We start from the raw sequence: 9,431 nt of genomic DNA, 5'->3' as shown, positions 1-9,431 counted from the left end.
TAAATTGGAAATATGTATATTTTTTTAACTTCAATGCAATGGCACAGCCAGGATTCTTTATTGTAGAAGGGGACATATAATACACAGATATTCAAGAAGATACTGTGGGTTGAATTGTTTAAACACTCCTCTATTTTTACTTTGAGATGAGTGCACCTCAGCCCCAAAAGCGTCCTCTGGCTGCGCAAGGCCAAGATTCATCGGAAAAGTCGCTCACATTCGCATTCTAATACTAATAGTGAGTAATATATTCAAGCTCTTTGTAACAATCCGGAAATTTTGGTAAATTTTGATACTTGTTTAAATAATTTTTAATCAGCCCTCGTATACTGACGTATGTACGTACTTTTAAATGTTTTTCTTTTGCGAGTGTATAATTTTTCTTCGTTCCAAAGCAACGCAATTTCTGCCGGATGAAAAAGAACTCCGAGCAAACTGAATCTTTCATTTTTCTTTTGTCTCAACAATGAGTTTGTCACACTCGGCGCTGCACTTGATTTTAGCAGTAAACTTAGTTCCATCGTGTTTTCTTTGTGTGTGTCTTTTGGAAGGGGTAATTCTTGTAGCTAAAAATAACTTTCAGTTAGGCCTAATCTTTTGTTCGGGGAAGAAAATGATGCAATCCGGCAAGTATATATACTGGGAGATTCGACGGCGAAATTCTTTCTGATCTTTGGTTTTGAGCAATCACTTCGCACGTAGGGGTCCAAGCTTTGAGAATACGCAGGGTGGCGACAGACCTGGAAAACCGGGAAAAGTCAGGGAATTTGAGGTGTCAAAAAAAGTCAGGGAAATGTCAGGGAATTTCGTCTTCATGGTCTTCGAACACTCCTTTGAAGAAAATTGTTATAACTCGGGCACTATGGGAGCAATCTACTTCGGATAACTTTTGTTTTGCAGCTAAAACATCAACGCATGCAACCGTGTACAATTTAGAACGCCGAACCGAGGAAGGGGGGTTTGGGGGTGCGACCCCCGAATTTCAATGGAAAAAACAAAAATCTGGAGTTTGTCCCCCCTCTTCTCCCGCTATTTTGGGGAGAAGGCGCGAACTTTAGTATTATTTTCAAAGAATGGACATTTCTCAAGAGAATGAAACCTCTTTCATGTTCTTGGGTGCCATACAAGTTGAATAATAAGCCAAAATGTGATTATTATTTTTTACGAGAAATAGGTAATTTGCATTTTTGGAGGACAATTGTTATAACTCGGGCACTAAGGGAGCAATCTACTTCGGATATGTTTTGTTTTGAAGCTAAAACATCATAGCATGCAACCATGTACAATTCAGAACGCCGAACCGAGGAAGGGGGGTTTGGGGGTGCGACCCCCGAATTTCAATTGAAAAACAAAAATCTGGAGTTTGCTACATTCTTTTCAAAGACAAGTTGAATAATAAGCCAAAATGTGATTATTATTTTTTACGAGAAATAGGTAATTTGCATTTTTGGAGGACAATTGTTATAACTCGGGCACTAAGGGAGCAATCTACTTCGGATAAGTTTTGTTTTTCAGCTAAAACATCAGAGCATGCAACCGTGTACAATTCAGAACGCCGGACCGAGGAAGGGTCGCTTGGGGGCACAACCCCAAAATTTTAATGAAAAAACATAAAAATCTGGAGTTTGTACCCTCTTCTCCCGCTATTTTGGGGAGAAAGCACGAACTTTAGTATTCTTTTCAAAGAATGGATATTTCTCAAGAGAATGAAAATTTTTCATGTTCTTGGGTGCCATACAAGTTGAATAATAAGTCAAAATGTGATTTTCTTTATTTATTATTTTTTTTTACGAAAAATAGGTTATTTGCATTTTTGGAGGATAATTGTTATAACTCGGGCACTATGGGAGCAATCTACTTCGGATAACTTTTGTTTTGCAGCTAAAACATCATAGCATGCAACCTTGTACAATTCAGAACACCGAACCGAGGAAGGGGGGTTTGGGGACGCGACCTCCAAATTTTAATGAAAAAAAAACAACATAAAAATCTGGAGTTTACCTCCTCTTCTCCCGCTATTTTGGGGAGAATGCGCAAACCTTAGTATTCTCTTCAAATAATGGACGTTTTCAAAGAGATTGAAACATGTTTCATGTTCCTGGGTCAAGTTGAATAATGAGCCAAAATGTGAAACTCTGTTCGGAAATGTGGCATGGATATGTTGCGGAGAGGGGGGAGGTTGGTCATCAATATGAATTTCCCAGGCTTGGTCCAGACCTGTGTCAGAGTTTCCACCCAAACATAAGAGTATGAAGGTCCAAAAAGCACATTCACTTCGTAATCAGCACCATGATACCATATGGTATCATCGGGCGAGTACGACCTTACTCTGATGATACCATATGGTATCATCGGTGGAGTAAGGGTTAAGCCTCTAAATATTACAAGGAAAATGCATTGAATTATCATTTTTTTCTTGTCCGTATGGGAGTAGTATGGGGACTTGTCAACAGATGGAGGGGATGGGAGTGGGTGGCGCCGTCCGACCAATAGTTGTCGGACGTCGTAGTAAGGCATTTTGTTAGGCAAACTGAAGGAACATGGAAACAAATACGATTTTTGTGGAATATCGCCACTCGACAAAGTATCTCACTACAACATGCGACAGAAATTGCATGGACTGCAACATACAACAAAAATCGCATGCATAAACAAGAATAGCTTTAGACTGCAAATATGCTGCTGGAATTTTATTACTCTTCTGGCTCACTCCACCTTATTTAATGTAGCAGTGCTTACGAAGGTTTTCTTTCATCATCCTGACGTACACTGGTGTGCAAAACCTAAGGACGAGATAGATAAAGTAACATAAAATATTTCATAGTCGGTGCAAATGAATGAAAGCCCGGCAGCATGTTGCCAGAGGTTGACTACACATGCACAGGGACCAAGAAGTTGCATGGCATGACGCCAGCGTGACCATTGCGCGGAATGGGTCAGCTCCAACAACACGAAGCAGTTGAATGAATGGGACGAGACAGTGTGTGTCAGTCAGAGGGCTGTTAAGGTGCATTGTGGTGGTGTTACTCACAACAACATGGCCCGGAGACAACATTTGGATGCGTTCACACGGGGAAGAATCATCGGGAAACTGGAAGAAGGGCGAAGTGTGACGAGTGTGGCCCAGGAGTTTGGGATTGCCCACAGCTTTGTTTCACGTGCATGGAGAGCGTTCCGAACCACAGGCACTGCCGTGCAAAGAAGAGGTGGTGGTCGACCACGGTCAACTACAGCAGCAGACGACCGCTACATTGTGCAACAGGCACGCAGAGACCAACGTCAAACAGCGGGTGGAATTGCAAACACATTTAACAGGACCGCGATTCGTCCAATCTCACGATCCACAGTGACACGTCGACTGTATGGGTGTGGTCTCTTTGCCCGATGGCCATTACGTTGTGTTCCGTTGACACCCGCGCATCGGCGGCACCGTTTGCGGTGGTGCCAAGAACATCAGGACTGGACTGAGGAGGAGTGGGGTCGCGTTCTCTTCTCAGACGAGAGCAGATTCAGTTCGAGTAGTGATTCTGAACGTACACTCGTCTGGCGAGAGGTGGGAACATGCAATGAGCCTAGGAACATTGTCGAGCATGATCGTTTTGGTGGTGCAGGTGTTCTTGTGTGGGGAGGCATAATGTTGCATGCGCGTACCGACCTCCAAATTTTTGAACGCGGTACAGTCACCGGTCAACGTTATTGTGACACTGTTCTCCTTCCCCACGTGCGTCTTTTCAGAGGTGCAGTCGGTCCCGAATTCATCTTTATGGATGATAATGCACGACCGCATAGAACAGCGCAAGTGGCGGAGCTCTTGGAACGAGAGTATATTCGGCGTATGGACTGGCCTGCCCGTTCCCCCGACTTCAATCCCATCGAGCACGTGTGGGATGCAATGGGGAGACATCTTGCAGCACATCCATATGCACCAACAACCATCCAAGAGTTGACAACAGCGCTGGTGGAGACATGGACTACTATACCACAAGAAGTCATTACCAACCTTGTGAGCAGCATGGGAGCACGTTGCAGAGCATGCATCGCTGTCCGTGGTGATCACACACCCTTCTAAGGACCATTTCATTACTTCTGTAATGTCACGGGGGCATCATGAGTCGCAGTGCCTTCCGTGTAATTTCCGGTCTATGAGTAAAAATGTCATTTTCTGTTCTGATCATCACGTGTTTTTCTGTGTTCTTTCCTGTATCATACTGTAACATTACTTTGTATGTATGGTTCAAGTTTCACCGATCTATGCCGTTTGTAACTGACACAGCATGCGAAACTTACTTTCGTCCTTAGGTTTTGCACACCAGTGTATTACTGGTTTCGCACAAGTTAACATACGTTTACAATGACATTGCAATATTATTAGATATCAAGAAGAATCCACCCAAACGGGATATATATTGAATACTATCACGAAAAAGTGAAACATAAATCTGCAGTGGTGAACGTTATAAAAATTGGCAAGTGCATGCTCCCAACCTCAAATTTACTGCAACACTAGTATTGCAATGAAATTAACGCCACTCTCTGTCCTGTCTGTTTAAACTCGTGAGAGATGGTCTTTAATATCTCACTGAGTGAAGTTAATGTCCAATATTATGAAATAAAATACTAATAATAAATACGTAAATATTTTAATATCATATTTACTCATATCATTCAATCACTTTCTTCAAGAATTGACTTTTCTCTGCCAGCCCTGCTAAATTTTCACTTTCCATCTACTGATTTATACGAGGGGTGGCCAGAAAGTAATTTCCAATTAGTAGGTACATTGATTTTACGCAAATGCCAAAACCGTGAAAAATGGTAATTGCTGCGAAGTTATGTTTAGGAATGTGCAGTGATATCTGGACACATTTTTCGCCCGTTCGAATTATCGAAATAATGCGAATTTGGCATAAAATGCGAATTGTTGGCGTTTTTAGCGATTTTTTTAAAAAAGAAATGTCCTAAAACAACGACAAATTCCATGAAATCCAACATTCTTGTGTTTTCTAGCCCATGTTTGTGTACATAGAACATGCAAGTTTTCCAACATTTTACTCGAGAGTAAAGTATAGAGTTATACGTACATGGAATAATTCCGACAGCCACATTAAATCATTTATTTCCCACGATTTTTTCAACTTCTATCAAAACCATTTGCATCACAGAGCAAAGTGGCAGGGTTGTCACAGGAGATCGAGTGCGTATCTACCGTCACACGGGAGCCACATCTTCGTATTTGTTGCACGGGATATGTTTTGAATTACCAAGCTAAGTGTGTACTATCGGCATTTGTCGATCGAGTAATAATGGAGCTCAGTCGTTAGGGCATCTGACTACTATGTGAGAGACCCGGGGTCGATCCCCTGCGGGGGAGAACCGGGTTGTTTTCCACCTATTCAAACTGCTCCGGCACCCACCCAGCATCATATGAAGCTGATACCTTGAGGAAACTTTGAGGGATAAAAGTAGCCAGGAGTGTGGTGCTGATCACATCACCCCCACCTTCAGCCATGATCAAGAAAGTGTGGGACCCTAACTCCACACCCCTATACACCTTCATGGAAAAGTGCAGGGGAGCACTTTACTTTTACTTCCTCAAAAATCTGTTCCAACATATCAAACTGTCACGAAAATACGTAGACCATGTGACCTACAATTTAAAATAATAGTTTAAAAGCACAATGAAGTATTAAGTTTTGGTATATTTGGCAGAAAAATGTTCTAAAACAAAAACGCGAATTTTGGGAATCGTAACACTATCAAGTCAAAAAAAAGATAATGCCAATTTTTGGTGCCATAATATATCGGTATCTGTCACGTGAGATTGATTGATTTTAATTTTTTGGGTGCGTCGCCACTTATGGTCATTATGCACCCTTCAGTATATACGGGGAAAATTCCATTATCTAAAATCCTTACCTTAAAATTAAAAAAGGGGTATGGAAAATAACTTTCCCAAAATAACTTTCAAGATATCAAACTCTCGCGAAGAGGCGTAAGCCACGTGACTTACAATTTGAAACAGTAGTTTAAAAACACCATGAAGGTATAATTTCAGATATTTGCCAGAAAATGCGCTAAAATGAATTTGTGAACTTTGTGAAAAATAACACTGTATAGTAAAAAATAAGAAAATAACAAAATACACCAATTTGAAAAAAAATAACAAAATATCAAGGTCCCTACCGATTAGGCATAATCACCACCGTTGTTCTGGCATGTGTCTTGCATGGCATATGTGTCTGACAGCAAAGACTGGAACTATCTCTACCGCAGTGTAGCTGTCAAATCCCTGCCCTGCCAGAAACCTCTTCAGTTAAACAAGGAGATGATGAAAGTCGGTACATTCAATGCCAGGGCTGTACAGGGAGTGGCCCAAGATCTCTCACCTGAAGTGATGCAAAGGGCCCATGTGTACTCAGCTGTATGGGGTTGTGCACATTCGATTGGCCTTCCGTGAATTGTCTGCACCATCGTCTGACCATACTATCACTCATGACATCCGGTCTGCACAACTCACACGATTGCTGGTGGCTCTGTGCCAAATTCTGAGCGTGCAATGTATGCTACATCGCAGTCGGTGGGAGACTTTATGCAAGCTGCAATCTTTAACCCAGAACTGTCCTAAACCGGCTGCATTTGCAACTGTACCAGATTACAGCTACATGCCACTTCTTCCTGCCTGCATGTGTGTGTCGCTGTCCGACCACTAGTGCTGCGTATAGGCACCATTGGAGCTTTTTTCAGGATGCCCCTCGTATATGAACTTTCAGAAGCTTTTATTATTAAGTGTTCCTGTTTTAATGCGTGGTTAGCTAAATCAGGTACCTATACAACGCAATTCTATAAATTCCTTGCGTTAAATTTCTAATACCTACATACCCTTTTCGTCAGCATTAATGGTATAACTGCATGTTGACGGTTTCACATTACTTCACTTGGATATACTGTACTGAAGCAGAAATCCCATCGATAATGTAAGGAAATATGACACTTTATTTTGTTCGATTCAATTGTTTCAGTTATATGCAAGAGTTAAGTTGTTTGCTTTACAGAGAAGAGAGAAGTAGCTTTATGCATTGAAAAATGAGTCCGCACTCATAGTTTTTGCATGCAGAGGGTTCCAAACCTCAGTGGAAATATTAACATATAATACCGAGAATGTATAAGGAGACTGATAAATTTCAAATTGTATTTCTTAATCAATCACTCTTCACTCTTATCTCATTTAGTCGTAACTTTAAAAATAATCAAGTATTTTATTTTAAACTTACTGCATATGACAAAACTCCATAATCCTTCCTTAGCTTGTAAATTGTAATAATTTTCCAAATTCACTATTTTGCAGTTTGAATTCAAATCATAGAGAATAGAGAAATAAAGTCAATTTAATAGAAGATAATATTGGCACTTAACATACGTGGATCTGTATGAGTTTATTATTTCCATTTGCAAAAACATCGATTTAGTTTCGTTTGTAATTGTCAGGGAAAAATATAAATTTTGTCCTGGAAAACCTGGAAAAGTCAGGGAATTTCATTTCTGCTTGTTTGTAGCCACCCTGATACGGGAATTGTGTGGGAAGTGGTTGGTTAGCCCTGTACTTCGGCAATGTCTGGCATTTTCAGGAAACCACCCGTAGGATTAGTGCTGGTCAGTACAGTCCTTAAGGGGGGGGGGGGGTAACGCGTGTCTGTAAATATTTAATTCAGGGTGATTGGTAATTCGATCTATTCCTGGAAAGGGGTAATACTAGAGCACACTTGCAACAAATTTGACCCTATGCATCGCGGATCGGAAATCAATGGATTTCGAGTTATTGCAGGTTGTAGATTTTCGTGACATATTCCGACTTGCGACCAAAAAAATACTAATTGTGAAAAAACTACTACACCCTGGGCACTTAATTGACACGTTGCTAACAGCTGATGAATGAGTGACTACTGGGGAAAAAAAATTCATGCCCAAAATTCCCATACCTACAGAAAGAAAGTAATTGGAGCACACGTCATGAAGAAATTTGGAAATTATAGTTTAAATCGAAGAGGATTACTAAAAAAAATGGTAACACACTTAGCGTAAAAATTACGGAAAAAACTTCCTCGTTTCATAAACTTCCCTAAAAGATACAAATGTTGTCAACTGGCAGACGGGTTGGGGGAAAAAGAGAGAACTGCCCTCTGGGCCCCACTTTGTACACTTCGCAACATCTTATTTGACCGCCCCAAAAGAATTCTAAGTCCCGAAATCGTAAACTTAGCAACATTGCACTTCAGCTCCAGGAGTAGCCAACTTTGAGTAGGTCCTTCCACTAGACGATAAACGCTGCGGTAATAGGTTTTCAATTTAACACTTTCCATGAACTTAGAAACTATAAACCGCTATTATAATACACAATCAAACAGATATAATAAATTGGAAAAAGAACCTTGTATGATATTTACGATTCTGCTTGCTCGACTTGAAATTTGGGGGGTTTGAAACACTGAATAGAGTTTTTCTCCACCTGGAGGAAATTGCCATCAAGTTTGTGCAGAAAGAAGCAAATTTGTGAGGAGTTTATGCGACATTTTATTTACAATACCTTGCATAATATCGAACAGTTCTCAAAAACATATATTTTACACGACTTGTCGAGAAAATGTGCTTTAAACACAGGAAGGTGGGAGTCTTCATAAACGTCAACATGTTTTTAAGGGTATAACGTGATTAAGTTAACGTAGAGCAGTTGGTTAGGCGCTGCTATCTTTAATTTTCATCAAGCGTGAAAGGTCGCGGGTTCAAATCCCACCCTCTCCTCTTTCTTTTTTTTTTTTGTTTGCTGAACAGATACCGTTGATATTAGAATATTTAAAAAATGAATCCGATTCACACTTGAGGGACGTCCCTTCTGCGCATATTTCCCCTTAGAAATTGGAGATTTCCAGGATTTAAAGTTAAACTTTTCTTTTTAATTATTGTTCATATGCTGTGTTAACACACACATCATGATTAATTCACAGGATGCAAAATGTAATGTTATTTAAGTTATGTATTTTTGTTCTTCACTGACACCTAAAATATTGATTATTTGATTTCGATATACTAAAAAAAGATATACAGTTATGTTAAGTAGTGATGTAGTGCAGTACTGTAACGAAGGAGAGCGTTTAATGAGTTCAAATTGCTAAGATTGGTAATTTTATGTCCCTTCCTTCGTAATGACTGTTGTCAATCCTCTGACCACCATCTTACCATGCGTCTAAAACTAATAGTAAATCGCTTATTAACATAAATAAATTGTTATTGCGACGAAGGCCGATTCGATAAGAAACTACTAATAAGTATTTATATAGTGAGTGACAAACAAAAAATTCAAAACCTCATAATGATCGTTAATTCCTCACTGCTTTGTATCTAAAATGTTTGTCTTCTTTGAACAGAAAGTACGAGTA

Source organism: Lepisma saccharinum, chromosome 2 (assembly GCF_977018435.1).
Source record: "Lepisma saccharinum chromosome 2, izLepSacc3.1, whole genome shotgun sequence".
NCBI classification, from domain to species: domain Eukaryota; kingdom Metazoa; phylum Arthropoda; class Insecta; order Zygentoma; family Lepismatidae; genus Lepisma; species Lepisma saccharinum.
The sequence above is the reverse complement of the archived record's forward strand: the minus strand, read 5'-3'. Positions refer to the sequence as shown.